This window comes from Oncorhynchus masou, chromosome 2 (genome assembly GCF_036934945.1).
Source record: "Oncorhynchus masou masou isolate Uvic2021 chromosome 2, UVic_Omas_1.1, whole genome shotgun sequence".
In the NCBI taxonomy this organism is placed as follows: Eukaryota; Metazoa; Chordata; class Actinopteri; order Salmoniformes; family Salmonidae; genus Oncorhynchus; species Oncorhynchus masou.
Genome location: NC_088213.1, coordinates 16,594,074 through 16,621,525, shown reverse-complemented (window position 1 = coordinate 16,621,525; position 27,452 = coordinate 16,594,074). Strand labels below are relative to the sequence as shown.

Here is a 27,452-nt window from a genome sequence, read left to right as displayed (position 1 = left end):
GTATAGTGGGAGGATATATATTGATCAGGACCTACATAGGGTTTGTAGTATAGTGGGAGGATATGTATTGATCAGGACCTACATAGTGGTTGTAGTATAGTGGGAGGATATGTATTGATCAGGACCTACATAGTGGTTGTCGTATAGTGGGAGGATATGTATTGATCAGGACCTACATAGTGGTTGTAGTATAGTGGGAGGATATATATTGATCAGGATATATATTGATCAGGACCTACATAGTGGTTGTAGTATAGTGGGAGGATATGTATTGATCAGGACCTACGTAGGGGTTGTAGTATAGTGGGAGGATATGTATTGATCAGGACCTACATAGGGTTTGTAGTATAGTGGGAGGATATGTATTGATCAGGACCTACATAGTGGTTGTAGTATAGTGGGAGGATGTATATTGATCAGGATATATATTGATCAGGACCTACATAGGGTTTGTAGTATAGTGGGAGGATATGTATTGATCAGGACCTACATAGTGGTTGTAGTATAGTGGGAGGATATGTATTGATCAGGACCTACATAGGGTTTGTAGAATAGTGGGAGGATATGTATTGATCAGGACCTACATAGTGGTTGTCGTATAGTGGGAGGATATGTATTGATCAGGACCTACGTAGGGGTTGTAGTATAGTGGGAGGATATGTATTGATCAGGACCTACATAGGGTTTGTAGTATAGTGGGAGGATATGTATTGATCAGGACCTACATAGGGTTTGTAGAATAGTGGGAGGATATGTATTGATCAGGACCTACATAGTGGTTGTCGTATAGTGGGAGGATATGTATTGATCAGGACCTACGTAGGGGTTGTAGTATAGTGGGAGGATATGTATTGATCAGGACCTACATAGGGTTTGTAGTATAGTGGGAGGATATGTATTGATCAGGGCCTACATAGTGGTTGTAGTATAGTGGGAGGATGTATATTGATCAGGATATATATTGATCAGGACCTACATAGGGTTTGTAGTATAGTGGGAGGATATATATTGATCAGGACCTACATAGGGTTTGTAGTATAGTGGGAGGATATGTATTGATCAGGACCTACATAGTGGTTGTAGTATAGTGGGAGGATGTATATTGATCAGGATATATATTGACCAGGACCTACGTAGGGGTTGTAGTATAGTGGGAGGATATATATTGATCAGGACCTACATAGTGGTTGTAGTATAGTGGGGGGATATATATTGACCAGGACCTACATAGTGGTTGTAGTATAGTGGGAGGATGTATATTGATCAGGACCTACGTAGGGGTTGTAGTATAGTGGGAGGATATGTATTGATCAGGACCTACATAGGGTTTGTAGTATAGTGGGAGGATATATATTGATCAGGACCTACGTAGGGGTTGTAGTATAGTGGGGGGATATATATTGATCAGGACCTACATAGTGGTTGTAGTATAGTGGGGGGATATATATTGATCAGGATATATATTGATCAGGACCTACATTGTGGTTGTAGTATAGTGGGAGGATATGTATTGATCAGGACCTACGTAGGGGTTGTAGTATAGTGGGGGGATATATATTGATCAGGACCTACATAGTGGTTGTAGTATAGTGGGAGGATATATATTGATCAGGACCTACATAGTGGTTGTAGTATAGTGGGAGGATATGTATTGATCAGGACCTACATAGTGGTTGTAGTATAGTGGGAGGATATATATTGATCAGGACCTACATAGTGGTTGTAGTATAGTGGGAGGATATGTATTGATCAGGACCTACATAGTGGTTGTAGTATAGTGGGAGGATATGTATTGATCAGGACCTACGTATAGGGGTTGTCAGGACCTATAGTGGTTGTAGTATAGTGGGGGGATATATATTGATCAGGACCTACATAGTGGTTGTAGTATAGTGGGGGGATATATATTGATCAGGACCTACATAGTGGTTATAGTATAGTGGGGGGATGTATATTGATCAGGACCTACATAGTGGTTGTAGTATAGTGGGGGGATATATATTGATCAGGACCTACATAGTGGTTGTAGTATAGTGGGAGGATATGTATTGATCAGGACCTACGTAGGGGTTGTAGTATAGTGGGAGGATATATATTGATCAGGACCTACATAGTGGTTGTAGTATAGTGGGAGGATATGTATTGATCAGGACCTACGTAGGGGTTGTAGTATAGTGGGGGGATATATATTGATCAGGACCTACATAGTGGTTGTAGTATAGTGGGGGGATATATATTGATCAGGATATATATTGATCAGGACCTACATAGTGGTTGTAGTATAGTGGGGGGATATGTATTGATCAGGATATATATTGATCAAGACCTATTTATTTTTATATTTTTTATTTTCCCTTTATTTAACGTGGCAAGTCAGTAAAGAACAAATTCTTAACTGACCTACATAGTGGTTGTAGTATAGTGGGAGGATATATATTGATCAGGATATATATATATATATATATAGTATAGTGGGAGGATATATATTGATCAGGACCTACATAGTGGTTGTAGTATAGTGGGAGGATATAGAGTGCCTTGCGAAAGTATTCGGCCCCTTTGAACTTTGCGACCTTTTGCCACATTTCAGGCTTCAAACATAAAGATATAAAACTGTATTTTTTGGTGAAGAATCAACAACAAGTGGGACACAATCATGAAGTGGAACGACATTTATTGGATATTTCAAACTTTTTTAACAATTCAAAAACTGAAAAATTGGGCGTGCAAAATTATTCAGCCCCCTTAAGTTAATACTTTGTAGTGCCACCTTTTGCTGTGATTACAGCTGTAAGTCGCTTGGGGTATGTCTCTATCAGTTTTGCACATCGAGAGACTGAAATTTTTTCCCATTCCTACTTGCAAAACAGCTCGAGCTCAGTGAGGTTGGATGGAGAGCATTTGTGAACAGCAGTTTTCAGTTCTTTCCACAGATTCTCGATTGGATTCAGGTCTGGACTTTGACTTGGCCATTCTAACACCTGGATATGTTCATTTTTGAACCATTCCATTGTAGATTTTGCTTTATGTTTTGGATCATTGTCTTGTTGGAAGACAAATCTCCGTCCCAGTCTCAGGTCTTTTGCAGACTCCATCAGGTTTTCTTCCAGAATGGTCCTGTATTTGGCTCCATCCATCTTCCCATCAATGTTAACCATCTTCCCTGTCACTGCTGAAGAAAAGCAGGCCCAAACCATGATGCTGCCACCACCATGTTTGACAGTGGGTATGGTGTGTTCATGGTGATGAGCTGTGTTGCTTTTACGCCAAACATAACGTTTTGCATTGTTGCCAAAAAGTTCAATTTTGGTTTCATCTGACCAGAGCACCTTCTTCTACATGTTTGGTGTGTCTCCCAGGTGGCTTGTGGCAAACTTTAAACGACACTTTTTATGGATATCTTTAAGAAATGGCTTTCTTCTTGCCACTCTTCCATAAAGGCCAGATTTGTGCAATATACGACTGATTGTTGTCCTATGGACAGAGTCTCCCACCTCAGCTGTAGATCTCTGCAGTTCATCCAGAGTGATCATGGGCCTCTTGGCTGCATCTCCTGTCTTCTCCTTGTATGAGCTGAAAGTTTAGAGGGACGGCCAGGTCTTGGTAGATTTGCAGTGGTCTGATACTCCTTCCATTTCAATATTATTGCTTGCACAGTGCTCCTTGGGATGTTTAAAGCTTGGGAAATCTTTTTGTATCCAAATCCGGCTTTAAACTTCTTCACAACAGTATCTCGGACCTACCTGGTGTGTTCCTTGTTCTTCATGATGCTCTCTGCGCTTTTAACGGATCTCTGAGACTATCTCAGTGCCGGTGCATTTATACGGAGACTTGATTACACACAGGTGGATTGTATTTATCATCATTAGTCATTTAGGTCAACATTGGATCATTCAGAGATCCTCACTGAACTTCTGGAGAGAGTTTGCTGCACTGAAGGTAAAGGGGCTGAATAATTTTGAACGCCCAATTTTTCAGTTTTTGATTTGTTAAAAAAGTTTTAAATATCCAATAAATGTTGTTCCACTTCATGATTGTGTCCCACTTGTTGTTGATTCTTCACAGTTTTATATCTTTATGTTTGAAGCCTGAAATGTGGCAAAAGGTTGCAAAGTTCAAGGGGGCAGGACCTACATAGAATACTTTCGCAAGGCACTGTATATTGATCAGGACCTACATAGTGGTTGTAGTATAGTGGGAGGATATATATTGATCAGGACCTACATAGTGGTTGTAGTATAGTGGAAGGATATATATAGATCAGGATATATATAGATCAGGACCTACATAGTGGTTGTAGTATAGTGGGAGGATATATATTGATCAGGACCTACATAGTGGTTGTAGTATAGTGGGAGTATATATATTGATCAGGACCTACATAGTGGTTAATAGAATCCTACTACAAGCAGAACAATGAGTTCTATCAACTGACCGTAATTGAACTTGTACTGTGAAGTCACATTTGGTCCCCGAGATGTCCCTGAAAAACACAGATGGACATTAAAGGGTTGGTAGGGTACATGGTAGGGTAGAGGGTAGGTAGGGTAGAGGGTAGGTAGGGTACATTGGTAGTATAGAGTACGTTGGTAGGGTAGAGGGTAGGTAGGGTACATGGTAGGGTAGAGGGTAGGTAGGGTAGAGGGTAGGTAGGGTACATTGGTAGTATAGAGTACGTTGGTAGGGTAGAGGGTTGGTAGGGGACATGGTAGGGTAGAGGGTTGGTAGGGTACATGGTAATATAGAGTACGTTGGTAGGGTAGAGGGTAGGTAGGGTCCGTTGGTAGGGTAGAGGGTAGGTAGGGTCCGTTGGTAGGGTAGAGGGTTGGTAGGGTACATTGTAGGGTAGAGGGTTGGTAGGGTACATGGTAGGGTAGAGGGTAGGTAGGGTACATGGTAGTATAGAGTATGTTGGTAGGGTAGAGGGTAGGTAGGGTACATGGTAGTATAGAGTACGTTGGTAGGGTAGAGGGTTGGTAGGGTACATGGTAGGGTAGAGGGTTGGTAGGGTACATGGTAGGGTAGAGGGTTGGTAGGGTACATGGTAGTATAGAGTACGTTGGTAGGGTAGAGGGTTGGTAGGGTACATGGTAGTAAAGTGTATATGGTAGGGTAGAGGGTTGGTAGGGTACATTGGTAATATAGAGTACGTTGGTAGGGTAGAGGGTTGGTAGGGTACATGGTAGGGTAGAGGGTTGGTAGGGTACATGGTAGTATAGGGTATATGGTAGTAAAGTGTATATGGTTGGGTAGAGGGTAGGTAGGGTCCGTTGGTAGGGTAGAGGGTAGGTAGGGTATGTTGGTAGGGTACGTGGTAGTATAAGGTACATGGTAGGGTAGAGGGTAGGTAGGGTACATTGGTAGGGTACGTGGTAGTATAAGGTACATGGTAGGGTAGAGGGTAGGTAGGGTAGAGGGTTGGTAGGGTACGTGGCAGTATAAGGTACATGGTAGGGTAGAGGGTAGGTAGGGTCCGTTGGTAGGGTAGGTGATAGGGTACATGGTGGTATAGGGTCCATGGTAGGTAGGGTACGTTGGTAGGGTACATGGTAGTATAGGATACATGGTAGTACAGGATACATGGCAGGGTAGCGGGTAGGCAGGGTACGTTGGTAGGGTACATGGTAGGCAGGGTATGTTGGTAGGGTACATGGTAGTATAGAGTACATGGTAGGGTAGAGGGTAGGTAGGGTAGAGGGTAGGTAGGGTAGAGGGTCGGTAGGGTACGTTGGTAGGGTAGAGGGTAGGTAGGGTACGTTGGTAGGGTACGTTGGTAGTATAGGGTACATGGTAGGGTAGACGGTAGGTAGGGTATGTTGGTAGGGTACGTTGGTAGTATAGGGTACATGGTAGGGTAGACAGGTAGGCTACGTTGGTAGGGTAGAGGATAGGTAGGGTACGTAGGTAGGGTACGTTGGTAGGGTACATGGTAGTATAGGGTACATGGTAGATGGCAGATTGGTAGGGTACATGGGGTACACGGTAGGGTAGAGGGTAGGCAGGGTACGTTGGTAGTATAGGGTACATGGTAGAGATATCAGGGTACATTGGTAGGGTACACGGTAGTATAGGGTACACGGTAGGGTAGAGGGTAGGCGGGGTACGTTGGTAGTATAGGGTACATGGTAGGGTAGAGGGTAGGTAGGGTACATTGGTATGGTACATGGTAGTATAGGGTACACGGTAGTATAGGGTACAGGTAGGGTAGAGGGTAGGTAGGGTACCTTGATAGGGTACATGGTAGTATAGGATACATGGCAGGGTAGAGGGTAGGCAGGGTACGTTGGTAGGGTACATGGTAGTATAGGGTACATGGTAGTATAGGGTACACGGTAGGGTAGAGGGTAGGTAGGGTACATGGTAGTATAGGATACATGGCAGGGTAGAGGGTAGGCAGGGTATGTTGGTAGGGTACATGGTAGAGCAGAGGTTTGAGTGTCTCTTACATTGAGCTGCTAATCTGTTGGACTTGCTGCGGCGTTAGTGCGAACGCAAACACGTTTCCTGAAACCGCTGGCTGTTGTCCGATGCTGCAGAAAGAAAGAGCGAGAGAGAGAGAAGAGTGAGAGAGAGAGAGCGAGAGAGCGAGACAGAGAGAGCGAAGCGAGCGATAGAGAGAGAGAGAGAGAAAGAGCGAGAGACTGAGTTAGTGATAAGTGACGGGAGACAGAGAGGACAGTGAACAATTAGAGGAACAACTGGTTAGTGATAAGTGAGGGGAACTGTAGAGGACAGTGAACAATTAGAAGAATAATCTCCACCCGGCACAGCCAATCTGGCCATTATGGCCATGTCCTTTTTATAATCTCCACCCGGCACAGCCAGAAGAGGACTGGCCACCCCTCAGAGCCTGGTTCTTCTCTAGGTTTCTAATCTACACCCGGCACAGCCAGAAGAGGACTGGCCTCCCCTCAGAGCCTGGTTCCTCTCTAGGTTTATAATCTCCACCCAGCACAGCCAGAAGAGGACTGGCCACCCCTCAGAGCCTGGTTCTTCTCTTGGTTTATAATCTCCACCCAGCACAGCCAGAAGAGGACTGGCCACCCCTCAGAGCCTGGTTCCTCTCTAGGTTTATAATCTCCACCCAGCACAGCCAGAAGAGGACTGGCCACCCCTCAGAGCCTGGTTCCTCTCTAGGTTTCTCATCTCCACCCAGCACAGCCAGAAGAGGACTGGCCTCCCCTCAGAGCCTGGTTCCTCTCTAGGTTTCTAATCTCCACCCGGCACAGCCAGAAGAGGACTGGCCACCCCTCAGAGCCTGGTTCCTCTCTAGGTTTCTAATCTCCACCCGGCACAGCCAGAAGAGGACTGGCCACCCCTCAGAGCCTGGTTCTTCTCTAGGTTTCTTCCTAGATTCCTGTCTTTCTAGGGAGTTTTTCCTAGCCACTGTGCTTCTACATCTGCATGGCTTGCTGTTTGAGGTTTTAGCCTGGGTTTCTGTACAAGCACTTTGTGACATCAGCTGATGTAAAAATGACTTTTTAAATACATTTGATTGATTGAACAGAGGCTTAGTCCCTTTTCAGTGAGAGGTCTGTTCACTCAACCGATCAGACAATACAGGGTCCTCTACCCACAACAGGGATGGTTGTTCTTCACACCAGTTATCCTCCAGACAGACTTCTCAAAACAAAACTGGCTACCAGGAACGCTCTGAGAAAAGGAGGGGTGTGCTATCTTGTCATCGATGCCAGTAGAAATGGGGGCCTCAGCAATACAGAACGTGTAATATAGTCAATTGGTAGGGTGACAGTACAGTTTGAACCTCGCACGGGCAGAGATCCTAAGAAAAACACAGATCAAAAGACCGTTTTGTCTCGTCGTCATTCACCTCCTCAACAAACTGGGTCCTTGTACAGCCTTGGGCTTGGTGGAGTGGTGTAGTGCAACAGTGGGGCGCCGAAGTGCTGCCTGGGGGGGCTTACGGAGTGGGAGAAACAGCCCTGTATGAAGACAGACTGTGGGGGTAGTACGGTCCCAGCCTGTAGTTCAGCTGTAAACCGTCCAGTCTTTGTGCTGACAGAGTTGTGAGACCGATGATGTCACTGTAGATGACCAAACAAAGGACCTGTCGTGTGTGTGTCTGGTGTTTGTGTGTGTGAGACTGGTGAGTGTGTGTGTGTCTCTAGGTGAGCAGGTGTGTGTGTGTGTCTGGTGAGCGTGTGTGTGTGTGTTTGTGTGTGTCTGGTGAGCGTGTGTGTCTGGGTGTGTGTGTGTGTCTGGTGAGCGTGTGTGTGTCTGGTGAGCGTGCGTGTGTGTGTGTGTCTGGTGTGTCTGTCTGGTGAGCGTACGTGTATCTGGTGAGCGTGCGTGTGTCTGGTGTGTGTGTCTGGTGAGCGTGTGTGTCTGGTGAGCGTGTGTGTGTGTATGTCTGGTGAGTGTGCGTGTGTGTGTGTGTGTGTGTGTGTGCGTGTGCGTGTGTGTGTCTGGTGAGCGTGTGTGTGTGTGTGTGTCTGGTGAGTGTGCGTGTGTGTGTGTGTCTAGTGAGTGTGCGTGTGTGTTTGGTGAGTGTGTGTGCGTGTGTGTCTGGTGAGCGTGTGTGTGTGTGTGTGTCTGGTGAGTGTGTGTGCGTGCGTGTGTCTGGTGAGTGTGTGTGCGTGTGTGTCTGGTGAGCGTGTGTGTCTGGTGAGGGTGTGTGTGTGTGTGTGTGTCTGGTGAGCGTGTGTGTGGTAAGCGTGCGTGTCTGTGTGTCTGGTGAGCGTGTGTGTGTCTGGTAAGAGTGTGTGTGTGTGTATGTGTGCGTGTTAAGCGTGTGTGTGTGTGTGTCTGGTGAGCGTGTGTGTGTCTGGTGTGTGTGTGTGTGTGTGTGTGTGTCTAGTGAGCGTGTGTGTGTCTGGTGAGCGTGTGTGTGTGTCTGGTGAGCGTGTGTGTGTGTGTGTGTGTGTCTGGTGAGCGTGTGTGTGTGTCTGGTGAGCGTGTGTGTGTGTGTCTGGTGAGCGTGTGTGTGTGTGTCTGGTGAGCGTGTGTGTGTGTGTGTGTGTGTCTGGTGAGCGTGTGTGTCTGGTGAGCGTGTGTGTGTGTGTGTGTGTCTGGTGAGCGTGTGTGTGTGTGTCTGGTGAGCGTGTGTGTGTGTGTGTGTCTGGTGAGCGTGTGTGTGTCTGGTGTGTGTGTGTGTGTGTCTAGTGAGCGTGTGTGTGTCTGGTGAGCGTGTGTGTGTGTCTGGTGAGCGTGTGTGTGTGTGTGTCTGGTGAGCGTGTGTGTGTGTCTGGTGAGCGTGTGTGTGTGTCTGGTGAGCGTGTGTGTGTGTGTCTGGTGAGCGTGTGTGTGTGTGTCTGGTGAGCGTGTGTGTCTGGTGAGCGTGTGTGTGTGTGTGTGTGTCTGGTGAGCGTGTGTGTGTGTGTCTGGTGAGCGTGTGTGTGTGTGTGTGTGTGTCTGGTGAGCGTGTGTGTGTGTGTGTGTGTGTGTCTGGTGAGCGTGTGTGTGTGTGTGTGTGTGTGTGTGTGTGTCTGGTCATCGCGTGTGTGTGTGTGTGTGTGTCTGGTGAGCGTGTGTGTGTGTGTCTGGTGAGCGCGTGTGTGTGTGTAACCTACAGAACATTTTGGCCAGAGAGCTTCAGCTGCTCATCTCCTCACATCACAGGAGCTGAAAGCTGCTCATCTCCTCACATCACAGGAGCTGAAAGCTGCTCATCTCCTCACATCACAGGAGCTGATCTCCTCACATCACAGGAGCTGCTGCTCATCTCCTCACATCACAGGAGCTGAAAGCTGCTCATCTCCTCACATCACAGGAGCTGAAAGCTGCTCATCTCCTCATATCACAGGAGCTGAAAGCTGCTCATCCAAATCAGAAACATGTGGTTGGTGGGAGCAGCATTCACCTGACGATAAGACCTTTTATGTTGAAGGAGGTTGAAATGGATTTACTGTCAAAGGGAGGCTACCTGTCCATTAACGTCCCCTGATGAGTTCCAGTGTGATGGAACATGTTCACAGAGTTACCTGACTGAATGGACCAGAAGCAACCATATCAAAGACTTCACTAAGTTACATTCATATAAAGAAAATCAGTCAATTGAAATACATTCATTCAGGCTATAATCCATGGATTTGACATGACTGGCAATATCAGATATGCATCTGTTGGTCACAGATACCTTTAAAAAATGAAATAATAATGGAAGTAGTTTCGTGGATCTGAACATCTCTGGTGTGACCACCATTTGTCACATACACATCTCCTTCGAGTTGATCAGGCTGTTGATTGTGGCCTGTGGAATGTTGTCCCACTCCTCTTCAATGGCTGTGCGAAGTAACTGGATATTGTACACGCTGTCGTACACGTTGATCCAGAGCATCCCAAACATGCTCAACGGGTGACGTCTGGTGAGTATGCAGGCCATGGAAGAACTGGGACATTTTCAGCTTCCAGGAATTGTGTACAGATCCTTGCGAGATGGGGCTGCGCATTACCATGCTGAAACGTGAGGTGATGGAGGCGAATGAATGGCACGACAATGGGCCTCGGGATCTCATCTCGCTATCTCTGTGCATTAAAACAGCTATTGAAAAAATGCAATTGTGCTCGTTGTCCGTAGCTCATGCCTGCCTCATACCATAACCCCACCATGGGGCACTCTGTTAGCAAGGTTGACATCAGCAAACTGCTCACCCCCACGACGCCATACACGCGGTCTGCGGTTCTGACTTACTGTCAAATTCTCTGTAAAAGAAGTTGGATGTGGCTTATATTAGACAAATTAACATTCAATTGTCTGGCAACAGCTCTGGTGAACATTCTTGCAGTCAGCATGACAAAATACACGCTCCCTCAAAACATGAGACATCTGTGGCATTGTGACACTGCACATTTTAGAGTGGCCTTTTGTCCCCGGGTACAAGGTGCACCTGTGTAATGAGCATGCTGTTTAATCAGCTTCATAGGCCACACCTGTCAGGTGGATGGATTATCTTGAAATGCTCACTAGCAGGGACATAAACAAATTTGCACAACATTTGATATAAATACGCTTTTTGAGCGTATGGAACATTTCTGTGGTCTTTTATTTCAGCTCATGAAACGTGACCAACACGTTTATAATTTTGTTCAGTGTAGTTACCTGATTGGCTGGACAGGATAAAGCAGATCGTTCAGGGCCAATCACACGGAGAGGATTCAGGCTGCAACTATACTGACAACAGCTTAACTGGCTTCCTTTTGATTCCCCCCCCCCCACACACACACACACACACACACACACACACACACACACACACACACGTTAAATGATCACAGAGTAATATGAGGGAACTCTTGACGGTGGTAATTACTTTCCGTTTAGGATGATGGGGGCGGGGAGGGTTTAGAGGGACCAACCAAGAAGACCCCCACTAGACGATTCCCAAGGCCCAACCACCAGGTTCCCCAACTCATCTGCATTAACAGAGAACAATCTGTTTTTCACCACCTGTCTGTTAAATTGGGTCTGTGGTTCTCTTTCCACCACCTGGGGTGCAATTAGAGATGAGAAGGGGTGTGAGGTGGATGTACCACAGCCCCCAGTCTGCTACAATACTAGATGGTAGAAAGAATACAAACATCCATGTGATCCTCGAGTGCAGCAGTTGGTTCCTAACAATGGTGGTCTTCTTCCTCCCGGGCGCCCAGGCTATAAATAGACTGTTATTCTCTCTTCCCGCTCAGTTCTGGCTCTCTCTCCCCCCCCAGGGCTCAATCTTCAGCATCTGATTTGTTCCAGCCATTGGCTGCAGAGTGAGGGGTGTGTTTCTACGTTACTGATGGAAAGGCAAAGGGTTAACACACACACACACTCCATCTATCAGATCTATACTGGTCGGCTGCTTCTGACAGCAAAAGCATAGCAAACACTGTTCCTAGATCAGCTCTTATGGTAAAAGGAGTGTGGGCTCACATCTGTACCTTTTCTTTCTGGGGTGAATGTGTTCTGGAGTCAGTTCTGGCTTAGAGGAGGAGATGAGAGGGAACTATATGCTAGGGAGAATCTGTTCTGGAGTCAGTACTGGCTAAGAGGAGGAGATGAGAGGGAACTATATGCTAGGGAGAATCTGTTCTGGAGTCAGTACTGGCTAAGAGGAGGAGATGACAGAGAACTATATGCTAGGGAGAATCTGTTCTGGAGTCAGTACTGGCTAAGAGGAGGAGATGACAGGGAACTATATGCTAGGGAGAATCTGTTCTGGAGTCAGTACTGGCTAAGAGAAGATCTGTTCTGTTCTGAGTCAGTACTGGCTAAGAGGAGGAGATGACAGGGAACTATATGCTAGGGAGAATCTGTTCTGGAGTCAGTACTGGCTAAGAGGAGGAGATGACAGGGAACTATATGCTAGGGAGAATCTGTTCTGGAGTCAGTACTGGCTAAGAGGAGATGACAGGGAACTATATGCTAGGGAGAATCTGTTCTGGAGTCAGTACTGGCTAAGAGGAGGAGATGATATATGCTAGGGAGAATCTGTTCTGGAGTCAGTACTGGCTAAGAGGAGGAGATGACAGGGAACTATATGCTAGGGAGAATCTGTTCTGGAGTCAGTACTGGCTAAGAGGAGGAGATGACAGGGAACTATATGCTAGGGAGAATCTGTTCTGGAGTCTGTTCAGTAGTACTGGCTAAGAGGAGGAGATGACAGGGAACTATATGCTAGGGAGAATCTGTTCTGGAGTCAGTACTGGCTAAGAGGAGGAGATGACAGGGAACTATATGCTAGGGAGAATCTGTTCTGGAGTCAGTACTGGCTAAGAGGAGGAGATGACAGGGAACTATATATGCTAGGGAGAATCTGTTCTGGAGTCAGTACTGGCTAAGAGGAGGAGATGACAGGGAACTATATGCTAGGGAGAATCTGTTCTGGAGTCAGTACTGGCTAAGAGGAGGAGATGAGGGAACTATATGCTAGGGAGAATCTGTTCTGGAGTCAGTACTGGCTAAGGGAGAATCTGTTCTGGGAGTCAGTACTGGCTAAGAGGAGGAGATGACAGGGAACTATATGCTAGGGAGAATCTGTTCTGGAGTCAGTACTGGCTAAGAGGAGGAGATGACAGGGAACTATATGCTAGGGAGAATCTGTTCTGGAGTCAGTACTGGCTAAGAGGAGGAGATGACAGGGAACTATATGCTAGGGAGAATGAGAGCCGCTCTAGTTCTTCAGTGGTGCAAAGACCAGCTGGAGTCTATTAGCTAGTCAGTGGCATCATCCCATTGTTTTATACATTACAATACACACACGTGCACGCTCACACAGACACACGAGATCTGGTACTAATCACTCACAGAAAGGAGCCAAAACGGTTTAGCTCCTCTCACTGTCACCCACGGTAACAGACCGCTCCGTTCAGCTCCACCACGGTAACAGACCGCTCCGTTCAGCTCCACCACGGTAACAGACCGCTCCGTTCAGCTCCACCACGGTAACAGACCGCTCCGTTCAGCTCCACCACGGTAACAGACCGCTCCGTTCAGCCCCACCACGGTAACAGACCGCTCCGTTCAGCTCCACCACGGTAACAGACCGCTCCGTTCAGCTCCACCACGGTAACAGACCGCTCCGTTCAGCTCCACCACGGTAACAGACCGCTCCGTTCAGCTCCACCACGGTAACAGACCGCTCCGTTCAGCTCCACCACGGTAACAGACCCACCACGCTCCGTTCAGCTCCACCACGGTAACAGACCGCTCCGTTCAGCTCCACCACGGTAACAGACCGCTCCGGTAACAGACCGCCGTTCAGCAGCTCCACCACGGTAACAGACCGCTCCGTTCAGCTCCACCACGGTAACAGACCGCTCCGTTCAGCTCCACCACGGTAACAGACCGCTCCGTTCAGCTCCACCACGGTAACAGACCGCTCCGTTCAGCTCCACCACGGTAACAGACCGCTCCGTTCAGCTCCACCACGGTAACAGACCGCTCCGTTCAGCTCCACCACGGTAACAGACCGTTCAGCCCCACCACGGTAACAGACCGCTCCGTTCAGCTCCACCACGGTAACAGACCGCTCCGTTCAGCCCCACCACGGTAACAGACCGCTCCGTTCAGCTCCACCACGGTAACAGACCGCTCCGTTCAGCTCCACCACGGTAACAGACCGCTCCGTTCAGCCCCACCACGGTAACAGACCGCTCCGTTCAGCCCCACCACGGTAACAGACCGCAGCTCCACCACGGTAACAGCCGCCCGTTCACCCCACGGTAACAGACCGCTCCGTTCAGCCCCACCACGGTAACAGACCGCTCCGTTCAGCCCCACCACGGTAACAGACCGCTCCGTTCAGCTCCACCACGGTAACAGACCGCTCCGTTCAGCTCCACCACGGTAACAGACCGCTCCGTTCAGCCCCACCACGGTAACAGACCGCTCCGTTCAGCTCCACCACGGTAACAGACCGCTCCGTTCAGCTCCACCACGGTAACAGACCGCTCCGTTTCAGCTCCACCACGGTAACAGACCGCTCCGTTCAGCTCCACCACGGTAACAGACCGCTCCGTTCAGCTCCACCCGCTCCGTTCACGGTAACAGACCGCTCCGTCCGTTCAGCCCCACCACGGTAACAGACCGCTCCGTTCAGCCCCACCACGGTAACAGACCGCTCCGTTCAGCTCCACCACGGTAACAGACCGCTCCGTTCAGCTCCACCACGGTAACAGACCGCTCCGTTCAGCCCCACCACGGTAACAGACCGCTCCGTTCAGCCCACCACGGTAACAGACCGCTCCGTTCAGCTCCACCACGGTAACAGACCGCTCCGTTCAGCTCCACCACGGTAACAGACCGCTCCGTTCAGCTCCACCACGGTAACAGACCGCTCCGTTCAGCCCCACCACGGTAACAGACCGCTCCGTTCAGCTCCACCACGGTAACAGACCGCCGTTCTGCTCCACCACGGTAACAGACCCACCACCACGGTAACAGACCGCTCCGTTCAGCCCACCACGGTAACAGACCGCTCCGTTCTGCTCCACCACGGTAACAGCTCCACCCACCACGGTAACAGACGGTCCAACCACGCAGACCGCTCCGTTCAGCTCCACCACGGTAACAGACCGCTCCGTTCAGCTCCACCACGGTAACAGACCGCTCCGTTCAGCTCCACCACGGTAACAGACCGCTCCGTTCAGCTCCACCACGGTAACAGACCGCTCCGTTCAGCTCCACCACGGTAACAGACCGCTCCGTTCAGCCCACCACGGTAACAGACCGCTCCGTAACAACAGACCGTTCAGCTCCACCACGGTCCGTTCAGCCCACACCAGACCGCTCCGTTCAGCCCACCCACGGTAACGGTAACAGACCGCTCCGTTCAGCTCCACCACGGTAACAGACCGCTCCGTTCAGCTCCACCAACGGCTCCGTTCAACAACAGACCGCTCCGTTCAGCCCCACCACGGTAACAGACCGCTCCGTTCAGCCCACCACGGTAACAGACCGCTCCGTTCAGCTCCACCACGGTAACAGACCGCTCCGTTCAGCTCCACCACGGTAACAGACCGTTCAGCTCCACCACGGTAACAGACCGCTCCGTCAGCTCCACCACGGTAACAGACCGCTCCGTTCAGCTCCACCACGGTAACAGACCGTTCAGCTCCGTTAACAGCTCCACCACGGTAACAGACCGCCGTTCCGCTCCACCACGGTAACAGCTCCACCACGGTAACAGACCGCTCCGTTCAGCTCCACCACGGTAACAGACCGCTCCGTTCAGCTCCACCACGGTAACAGACCGCTCCAGACCACGGTAACAGACCGCTCCGTTCAGCTCCACCACGGTAACAGACCGCTCCGTTCAGCTCCACCACGGTAACAGACCGCTCCGTTCCAGCTCCACCACGGTAACAGACCGCTCCGTTCAGCTCCACCACCACGGTAACAGACCGCTCCGTTCAGCCCCACCACGGTAACAGACCGCTCCGTTCCAGCTCCACCACGGTAACAGACCGCTCCGTTCAGCCCCACCACGGTAACAGACCGCTCCGTTCAGCTCCACGGTAACAGACCGCTCCGTTCAGCTCCACCACGGTAACAGACCGCTCCGTTCAGCTCCACCACGGTAACAGACCGCTCCGTTCAGCTCCACCACGGTAACAGACCGCTCCGTTCTGCTCCACCACGGTAACAGACCGCTCCGTTCAGCTCCACCACGGTAACAGGTAACCATGGATGCCATACCAACCCCCCCCTCAACAACTGAACCTTCCAGACTAATCGACTCCCCTTTCCCCAACAGCCATAATGAGCCTTTATTGTCCCTATACTGAGAGACCTGTGCAGCCATCCTCTCTACTCTACACAGTAGCAATTAACACATTCCAGAGCTCTAGCTGCAGCCACACACACACACACACACACACACACACGCTTCCTGGTATTAGTTCAGAGTGGTGGCTGTTCCCAGCCTGGAGCCGTCACTGCTATGTGAGGTGATGTATGGAGAACACATTGAAGAGGAGTGGGCTTGGAGGAGAGATGCTGTGTGTGTGTGTGAGGTGATGTACGGATTGTGAGGGGGGGGGTCAATTGTGTGTAGTGAGGGGGATTTGTGTGTAGTGAGGGGGATTTGTGTGTAGTGAGGGGGGTTGTGTGTAGTGAGGGGGTCGGGTTGTGTGTCGTGAGGGAGGGGGGGGTGTCGGGTGTAGTGAGGAGGGGAGGGGGAGGGGTTGTGTGTAGTAGGGGTGGGGGGGAGTCAGGTTGTGTGTAGTGAAGGGGGGTTGTGTGTAGTGGAGGGGGTGGGAGGGGTTGGGTTGTGTGTAGTGAAGGGGGGTTGTGTGTAGTGAGGGGGGTGGGAGGGGTTGGGCTGTGTGTAGTGAGGTCAGGTGTTGTTTTGTCTACTGAGTGAAGAGGTGGTTTGCGTTGAGGGATTGGGTGTGTATTGACTAGTGAGAAGATTGTGATGAGTCAATTTGTCAATTTGTTTCTTTGTGTGTGTGTGTGTGTGTGTGTGTGTGTGTGTGTGTGTGTGTGTGTGTGTTTGTGTGTGTGTGTGTGTGTGTGTGTGTGTGTGTGTGTGTGTGTGTGTGTGTGTGTGTGTGTGTGTGTGTGTGTGGTCACAGCCTTCTGGGGTCTGCATGGTGTGTCATGAAAATATCCATGTTGATGAAAACAAAACACATGAAGTTGTGTAACGCCAACTTGTTTGATAACAATTCCTCCTTGACCCTTAAAGAGCAGAGTTAAGGTACTTTCAGGCCTCTTCAACCTGTTCACACATCTGCCACCTTCTCAGGGATCTGTTGTGGCAGATGTGGCAGCCATCTTGTTTGACCAGATGGGCAGCCATCTTGTTTGACCAGATGTGGCGGGGGCAGCCATCTTGTTTGACCAGATGTGGCGGGGGCAGCCATCTTGTTTGACCAGATGTGGTGGGGGCAGCCATCTTGTTTGACCAGATGTGGTGGGGGCAGCCATCTTGTTTGACCAGATGTGGTGGGGGCAGCCATCTTGTTTGACCAGATGTGGCGGGGGCAGCCATCTTGTTTGACCAGATGTGGTGGGGGCAGCCATCTTGTTTGACCAGATGTTGTGGGGGCAGCCATCTTGTTTGACCAGATGTGGTGGGGGCAGCCATCTTGTTTGACCAGATGTGGCGGGGGCAGCCATCTTGTTTGACCAGATGTGGTGGGGGCAGCCATCTTGTTTGACCAGATGTGTGGGGGCAGCCATCTTGTTTGACCAGATGTGGCAGGGGGCAGCCATCTTGTTTGACCAGATGTTGTGGGGGCAGCCATCTTGTTTGACCAGATGTTGTGGGGGGCAGCCATCTTGTTTGACCAGATGTGGTGGGGGGCAGCCATCTTGTTTGACCAGATGTGGTGGGGGGCAGCCATCTTGTTTGACCAGATGTGGTGGGGGCAGCCATCTTGTTTGACCAGATGTGGCGGGGGGCAGCCATCTTGTTTGACCAGATGTTGTGGGGGCAGCCATCTTGTTTGACCAGATGTGGTGGGGGCAGCCATCTTGTTTGACCAGATGTTGTGGGGGGTGGGGGCAGCCATCTTGTTTGACCAGATGTTGTGGGGGCAGCCATCTTGTTTGACCAGATGTGGTGGGGGGCAGCCATCTTGTTTGACCAGATGTGGCGGGGGGCAGCCATCTTGTTTGACCAGATGTGGCGGGGGCAGCCATCTTGTTTGACCAGATGTGGTGGGGGGCAGCCATCTTGTTTGACCAGAGAGTTTAGAGACATTTCAGGAATCGTACTCGATGTGTTTTCAACAGTCCGCACTGAGGAAGGCTATATGAGGAGTCTACAAGACCCAGAATCCACAAAAACAAAAGGACACCTCTGTATTTCAATACAAACATCTCCCCCTCCCACTCATGACTTTCAAAGAAACATTCAAAGGAGAAAGTCTCAGAAATATTTATTATTCATGGAATGCTCATCAAATTTGAAATAGTCCAACATTATTTCCCAAGAATATGGTGATTAAAATCATGTATAATGTATGCATGCCACATTGATATCCATAATGAACACAGAGGCATGGCTCCCTGGCAGAGGATGATGGTGTTGATGATGAAGAGTTTAGAGCCTATTTAATGAGCAGAGCCGCGCGGGTCCTCAGTTGCTACATTAACCAGTCTTTACAGAGGGGAGCTGGGGTAACTGGAGGCCAACAACATGTACTGATAAGACTTAGGACATTACAGGCCTTCAACAGGAGAACAGGCTGCTGCACAGACTGGAGAGGGAGGGAGGGAGGGGGGAGGGAGGGGAGGGAGGGGGGAGGGAGGGGAGGGAGGGAGGGAGGAGGGGGAGGGAGAGGGGGAGGGAGGGAGGGAGAGGGGGAGGGGGAGGGAGGGAATGGGTAGAGTGAGGGACGGAGGGAGGGGAGTGAACTGAATTGAGTGAGGGAGAGGGGGTTGGAGTGGGTAGAGTGAGGGAGAGGAGAGAGGGAGGGAGGGAAGAAAGAAAGAGAGTGAATTGAATGAGGGAGGGAGAGGAGAGAGGGTGGGAGTGGGTAGAGTAGAGAGGGAGGGAGTGGGTAGAGTGAGGGAGAGGAGAGAGATTGAATTGAGTGAGGGAGGTGTGTGTAGAGTGAGGGATAGAAGAGAGAGATTGAATTGAGTGAGGGAGAGGAGAGCAGGAGGGAGTGGGTAGAGTGAGGGAGAGGAGAGAGAAAGGGAGGGAGAGGAGCTGGGATAGGGTAGAGAGAGGCAGGGCAAAGATAAAGAGTGGGGGATGGGAGAGAGAGGCACAGCCAGAGAGGGGAGGGGTGGGAGAGAGAGAGAGAGAGCACAGCCAGAGAGGGGGAGGGGTGGGAGAGAGAGAAGAGAGGCACAGCCAGAGAGGGAGGGGTGGGAGAGAGAGAGAGAGAGAGAGAACAGCCAGAGAGGGGGAGGACAAGGCAGCTAGAGATAAACAGAGTGAGAGAGTGAGAGATGGAGGGAAACAGAGCCAGCGATAATCAGGGAATGCAAGAGTGAGTGAGAGATAGAGAGAGTGAGAGAGAAAATGATAGACAGAGGGAGAGAGAGAGTGGGGGAGGGGTGGGCAAGATAACTAGCAATAAACAGAGAGGGGGAAGGGTTAAGGGAGGGGGCAAGAGAGCTAATGATAGACAGAGAGAGAAATGAATATAACTATAGATGAACAGAGGGGTAGAGAGAGGGAAGAGAGGCAAAGAGCTAGAGATGAAAAGAGAGAGGGGGAAGAGAGAGGCATAGAGCTACAGATGAAAAGAGAGAGGGGGAAGAGAGGTATAGAGCTAGAGATGAACAGAGAGGGGTAGAGAGAGGGAAGAGAGGCATAGAGCTGGAGATGAAGAGAGGGGGGGAAGGGAGAGGCATAGAGCTAGAGATGAAAAGAGAGAGGGGGGAGAGAGGCATAGAGCTAGAGATGAAGAGAGAGAGGGAGAAGAAAGAGGCATAGAGCTAGAGATGAAAAGAGAGAGGGGGAAGAAGAGAGGCATAGAGCTAGAGATGAAGAGAGGGGAAGAAGAGAGGCATAGAGCTAGAGATGAAGAGAGAGGGGGAAGAGAGGCATAGAGCTAGAGATGAAGAGAGGGGGAAGAGAGAGGCATAGAGCTAGAGATGAACAGAGAGAGAAGGGAGAGAGATAGAGCTAGAGATGAAGATAAACCGAGAGGCATAGAGCTAGAGATGAAACCGAGAGAGGGGGAAGAGAGAGAGGGGAAGAGCTATAGATAAACAGAGAGAGGGGAGAAGAGAGATAAACCGAGGGAAGAGAGACGAATAGAGTTATAGATAAACAGAGAGAGAGGGAAGAGAGAGGAATATAGCTATAGATAAACAGAGAGATGGGGAAGAGAGAGGGAAGAGAGAGGAATAGAGCTATAGATAAACAGAGAGAGAGGGGGAAGAGAGGAATATACAGTGCCTTGCGAAAGTATTCGGCCCCCTTGAACTTTGCGACCTTTTGCCACATTTCAGGCTTCAAACAAAGATATAAAACTGTATTTTTTTGTGAAGAATCAACAACAAGTGAGACACAATCATGAAGTGGAACGACATTTATTGGATATTTCAAACTTTTTTAAATCAAAAACTGAAAAATTGGGCGTGCAAAATTATTCAGCCCCTTTACTTTCAGTGCAGCAAACTCTCTCCAGAAGTTCAGTGAGGATCTCTGAATGATCCAATGTTGACCTAAATGACTAATGATGATAAATACAATCCACCTGTGTGTAATCAAGTCTCCATATAAATGCACCTGCACTGTGATAGTCTCAGAGGTCTGTTAAAAGCGCAGAGAGCATCATGAAGAACAAGGAACACACCAGGCAGGTCCGAGATACTGTTGTGAAGAAGTTTAAAGCCGGATTTGGATACAAAAAGATTTCCCAAGCTTTAAACATCCCAAGGAGCACTGTGCAAGCGATAATATTGAAATGGAAGGAGTATCAGACCACTGCAAATCTACCAAGACCTGGCCGTACCTCTAAACTTTCAGCTCATACAAGGAGAAGACTGATCAGAGATGCAGCCAAGAGGCCCATGATCACTCTGGATGAACTGCAGAGATCTACAGCTGAGGTGGGAGACTCTGTCCATAGGACAACAATCAGTCGTATATTGCACAAATCTGGGTGGCAAGAAGAAAGACATTTCTTAAAGATATCCATAAAAAGTGTCGTTTAAAGTTTGCCACAAGCCACCTGGGAGACACACCAAACATGTGGAAGAAGGTGCTCTGGTCAGATGAAACCAAAATTGAACTTTTTGGCAACAATGCAAAACGTTATGTTTGGCGTAAAAGCAACACAGCTCATCACCCTGAACACACCATCCCCACTATCAAACATGGTGGTGGCAGCATCATGGTTTGGGCCTGCTTTTCTTCAGCAGGGACAAGGAAGATGGTTAAAATGGATGGAGCCAAATACAGGACCATTCTGGAAGAATACCTGATGGAGTCTGCAAAAGACCTGAGACTGGGACGGAGATTTGTCTTCCAACAAGACAATGATCCAAAACATAAAGCAAAATCTACAATGGAATGGTTCAAAAATAAACATATCCAGGTGTTAGAATGGCCAAGTCAAAGTCCAAACCTGAATCCAATCGAGAATCTGTGGAAAGAACTGAAAACTGCTGTTCACAAATGCTCTCCATCCAACCTCACTGAGCTCGAGCTGTTTTGCAAGGAGGAATGGGAAAAAATTTCAGTCTCTCGATGTGAAAATCTGATAGAGACATACCCCAAGCGACTTACAGCTGTAATCGGTGGCGCTACAAAGTATTAACTTAAGGGGGCTGAATAATTTTGCACGCCCAATTTTTCAGTTTTTGATTTGTTAAAAAAGTTTGAAATATCCAATAAATGTCGTTCCACTTCATGATTGTGTCCCACTTGTTGTTGATTCTTCACAAAAAAATACAGTTTTATATCTTTATGTTTGATGCCTGAAATGTGGCAAAAGGTCGCAAAGTTCAAGGGGGCCGAATACTTTCGCAAGGCACTGTAGCTATAGATAAACAGAGAGATGGGGAAGAGATAGGAATAGAGCTATAGATAAGAGAGAGGGGGAAGAGAGGAATATAGCTATAGATAGAGAGAGGGGGAAGAGAGAGAGGGAAGAGAGAGGAATATAGCTATAGATAAACAGAGAGAGGGGGAAGAGAGAGAGGGAAGAGAGAGGAATATAGCTATAGATAAACAGAGAGAGGGGGTAGAGAGAGAGGGAAGAGAGGAATAGAGCTATAGATAAACAGAGAGAGAGGGAAGAGAGAGGAATAGAGCTATAGATAAACAGAGAGAGAGGGAAGAGAGAGGAATAGAGCTATAGATAAACAGAGAGAGAGGGAAGAGAGAGGAATAGAGCTATAGATAAACAGAGAGAAGGAAGAGAGAGGAATAGAGCTATAGATAATCAGAGAGAGGGGGAAGAGAGAGGAATAGAGCTATAGATAAACAGAGAGAGGGGGAAGAGAGAGGGGGAAGAGAGAAAAGAGGGGAAGAGAAAGAAGAGGGGAGAAGGAAGAGAGAAGAGAGAAGGAAGAGAGAGGGGGAAGAGAGGAATAGAGCTATAGATACACAGAGAGAGGGGGAAGAGAGAGAGGGAAGAGAGGAATAGAGCTATAAATAAACAGAGAGAGGGGGAAGAGAGAGAGAGGAAGAGAGAGAGAGGGGGAAGAGAGAGGAGGGGGGGGAAGAGAGGAATAGAGCTATAAATAAACAGAGAGAGGGAAGAGAGAGAGAGGGAAAGAGAGAGAGGGGAAGAGAGGAATAGAGCTATAAATAAACAGAGAGAGGGGGAAGAGAGAGAGAAGGGGAAGAGAGAGAGAGAGAGGGAAGAGAGGAATAGAGCTATAGATAAACAGAGAGAGGGAAGAGAGAGAGAGGGGGAAGAGAGAGAGAGGGAAGAGAGAGAGGGAAGAGAGAGAGGGGGAAGAGAGAGGGGGGGAAGAGAGAGAGAGGGGGAAGAGAGGAATAGAGCTAGAGATGAAAAGAGAAAGAGGCATATAACTATAGATAAACAGAGAGGGAGAAGAGAGGGAGGAAAGAGAGGAATAGAGCTAGAGATGAAAAGAGAAAGAGAGGAATATAACTATAGATAAACAGAGAGAGAGAGAAGAGAGAGGGAGGGAAGAGAGAAATACAGCTAGAGATGAAAAGAGAAAGAGAGGCATATAAACTATAGATAAACAGAGAGAGGGAGAAGAAGGGAGGGGAGAGGGAATAGAGCTAGAGATGAAAAAGAAAGAGAGGAATATAACTATAGATAAACAGAGAGAGAGGAGAAGAGAGGGAAGGAAGAGAGGAACATAACTATAGATAAACAGAGAGAAGAAGAGAGGGGGAAGAGAGGAATAGAGCTATAGATAAACAGAGAGAGAGAGAGAGAGGAATATAACTATAGATAAACAGAGAGAGAGAGAATATAACTATAGATAAACAGAGAGAGGGAAAGAGAAGGGAGAGAGGGAAGGAATACAGCTAGAGATGAAAAGAGAAAGAGAGGCATATAACTATAGATAAACAGAGAGAGGGAGAAGAGAGAGGGAGGGGAGAGAGGAATAGAGCTAGAGATGAAAAGAGAAAGAGAGGAATATAACTATAGATAAACAGAGAAAGGGAGAAGAGAGGGAGAGGGAATGAGAGGAATATAACTATAGATAAACAGAGATAGGGGAAGAGAGAGGGAGGGAAGAGAGGAATAAACAGAAGAGGGAGAAGAGAGAGGAGGGAAGAGAGGAATATAGCTATAGATAAACAGAGAGAGAGGAATATAACTATAGATAAACAGAGAGAGAGAGGAATATAACTATAGATAAACAGAGAGAGGGAGAAGAGAGAGGGAAGGAAGAGAGGAATATAGCTATAGATAAACAGAGAGAGAGAGAGAGAGGAATATAACTATAGATAAACAGAGAGAGAGAGAGAGAGAGGCTCCCCTCGGTCCATCTGGGAAGGCAAATGAATTAATCAAGCTGCTTCATTACTGTCCTTCCATTATTATTAGGATAAAGAGGGTCATCTCCTCAAAAACTACAGCAGTGGATGATTCATTACCACACCGTGCAGGGAAGGAATCAGGTCTTCAATGACTGAAAGCAGCTCCATTCTCTACCTCAGGCTGTTCTCTCTGCCTGGGGGACACGTGTGATTGAAATGCATTATTTATTTGAATGGGTCACTGTTTTTTTATGAGGTTTGGTAAGAGTTTGTGTGGAGGAGCGTGTGTGTGTGTGGGTGTGTGTGTGTGTGTATATATATGTGCCTAACAGTCACATGATGGGGGAGGCACAGGTGTATGGCTGTAGGATTTCATCACACAACACAGCACGTCAAAACGAGAGCGATGGAGAGAGGAGAGATGTGGCGAGAGGACAGTGTTGTGGGCAGTGTGTTTGTACATGCAACCGGAGGCAAATTAATCACAATCTGGTATCCTACTCCATCAAAATGCTAATGTAGGAAAATGTAGACATTTACATATATTTGCAGAGAAGTTGGTGCAGGTTGAAAGGGGAGGTGTTTTATCATACAAGGTGCAGTGGGGTGTGATGCAGCATTTGCATATCTAATAGAACGGGACATTTCAAAATAAAGAGCAGTGTTGAGATGCAACTGTACACGTTATTATAAATAGGTTACTTAGAAAGACAGAGGATGCACAGCCTAAGAGGTCTAAAAATATTTCTGTATGGCTCCGTATGGTCCCGTATGGCTCCGTATGGTCCCGTATGGCTCCGTATGGTCCCGTATGGCTCCGTAAGGCTCCGTATGGTCCCGTATGGCTCCGTATGGTCCCGTATGGCTCCGTATGGCTCCGTATGGTCCCGTATGGCTCCGTATGGTCCAGTATGGCTCCGTATGGTCCCGTATGGCCCCGTAAGGCTCCGTATGGTCCAGTATGGCCCGTAAGGCTCCGTAAGGCTCCGTATGGTCCAGTATGGCCCCGTATGGTCCCGTATGGCTCCGTATGGTCCCGTATGGCCCCGTAAGGCTCCTTATGGCTCCGTATGGTTTCGTATGGCCCCGTAAGGCTCTGTATGGTCCCATATGGCTCCGTATGGCCCGTATGGCTCCGTATGGTCCCGTATGGCCCCGTATCTCCGTATGGTCTCGTATGGCCCCGTAAGGCTCCGTATGGTCCCGTATGGCTCCGTATGGCCCCGTATGGCTCCGTATGGCCCCGTATGGCTCCGTATGGCCTCGTATGGCTCCGTATGGCCCCGTATGGTCCCGTATGGCTCCGTATGGTCTCGTATGGCTCCGTATGGTCCCGTATGGCTCCGTATGGTCTCGTATGGCTCCGTATGGTCCCGTATGGCTCCGTATGGTCTCGTATGATCCCGTATGGCTCCGTATGGTCCCGTATGGCTCCGTATGGTCCAGTATGGCTCCGTATGGTCTCGTATGGTCCCGTATGGCTCCGTATGGCTCCGTATGGTCCAGTATGGCTCCGTATGGTCCCGTATGGCTCCGTATGGTCCAGTATGGCTCCGTATGGTCTCGTATGGTCCCGTATGGCTCCGTATGGTCCCGTATGGCTCCGTATGGTCCAGTATGGCTCCGTATGGTCCCATATGGCTCCGTATGGTCCCGTATGGCTCCGTATGGTCCAGTATGGCTCCGTATGGTCCAGTATGGCTCCGTATGGATTCCGTATGGTCCCGTATAGCTCCGTATGGATTCCGTATGGCCTCGCATGGTCCAGTATGGCTCCGTATGGTCCAGTATGGCTCCGTATGGTCCCGTATGGCCTCGTATGGTCTCGTATGGCCCCGCATGGTCTCGTATGGCCCCGCATGGTCTCGTATGGCCCCGCATGGTCTCGTATGGCCCATCATTCTCTTATGGCCCCGCTGGTCTCGTATGGCCCATGGTCTCGTATGGCCCCGCTTGGTCTCGTATGGCCCCCAGTTGGTAGAGCATGAATCATTATTATATTAACGTGGGCTGCCATCATTCACGTTGAACTTGTTAAAAATGTGTTCATTACAGGCCCAGTAAGAATATGGCCTGCTTCTAAATGGACTGATAAGCACATAGATATTAGCATTTTCAGATGTTCCCAGGCAGTAGCATTTGGCCTGACATCATACACTTATGAGGGAAAACAGCTGTGCATTTAAACAATTAACACTGCAGTAAATAAAACCTTTGTCCAACGACTACAGACTGGAGCAGGAGCCTGACATCATTCAATCACTGTGACACAGTAGGCCTTTATGCACAATGCCATTTCACTTTGAACTGGACACAGGCAGTGGGCCTGACATCATTCACTTTGAACTGGACTGTGTGTTTACAGGCAGTAGGGCCTGACATCATTCACTTTGAACTGGACTGTGTGTTTACAGGCAGTAGGGCCTGACATCATCATTCTGGACGTTGAACTGGACTGTGTGTTTACAGGCAGTAGGGCCTGACATCATCATTCACTGTTGAACTGGACTGGACTGTGTGTTTACAGGCAGTAGGGCCTGACATCATTCACTTTGAACTGGACTGTGTGTTTACAGGCAGTAGGGCCTGACATCATTCACTTTGAACTGGACTGTGTGTTTACAGGCAGTAGGGCCTGACATCATTCACTTTGAACTGGACTGTGTGTTTACAGGCAGTAGGGCCTGACATCATTCACTTTGAACTGGACTGTGTTTACAGGCAGTAGGACCTGACATCATTCACTTTGAACTGGACTGTGTGTTTACAGGCAGTAGGGCAGGCAGTGGACCTGACATCATTCACTTTGAACTGGACTGTGTGTTTACAGGCAGTAGGACCTGACATCATTCACAAACAACTGGACTGTGTGTTTACAGGCAGTAGGACCTGACATCATTCACTTTGAACTGGACTGTGTGTTTACAGGCAGTAGGGCCTGACATCATTCACTTTGAACTGGACTGTGTGTTTACAGGCAGTAGGACCTGACATCATTCACTTTGAACTGGACTGTGTGTTTACAGGCAGTAGGCCCTGACATCATTCACTTTGAACTGGACTGTGTGTTTACAGGCAGTAGGGCCTGACATTTGGACATTAGACCCACAGACATTCACCCACAGACATGTAGCCACCCTGGACCAGTGTGGACTTGTGTTACAGGCAGTAGGGCCTGACATCATTCCCTTTGAACTGGACTGTGTGTTTACAGACAGTAGGGCCTGACATCATTCACTTTGAACTGGACTGTGTGTTTACAGGCAGTAGCAACAGACACTTTGGATCATTAGAAAACATTCACCAAAATCCACGAGTCTTCTTACATTTGGGAACTTTACAGTCAATTGATCAAACAACCATGAAGTTGTGAAAAGGGTCAATAGTCAGAAGAGGTGGTTTGCAACACTACACATACCAATCCACAGACACCAGCCACCCACAGACACTAGCCACCCACAGACACTAGCCACCCACAGACACCAGCCACCCACAGACACTAGCCACCCACAGACACTAGCCACCCACAGACACTAGCCACCCACAGACACTAGCCACCCACAGACACTAGCCACCCACAGACACTAGCCACCCACAGACACTAGCCACCCACAGACACCAGCC

The 27,452-nt window shown here is 48.8% G+C and overlaps 1 pseudogene; it reads right to left on the bottom strand.

The window, feature by feature from the left end:
* Window positions 1–27,452, bottom strand: part of LOC135552618 (E3 SUMO-protein ligase PIAS1-like) — a 54,453-nt pseudogene that overhangs the window by 22,251 nt on the left and 4,750 nt on the right.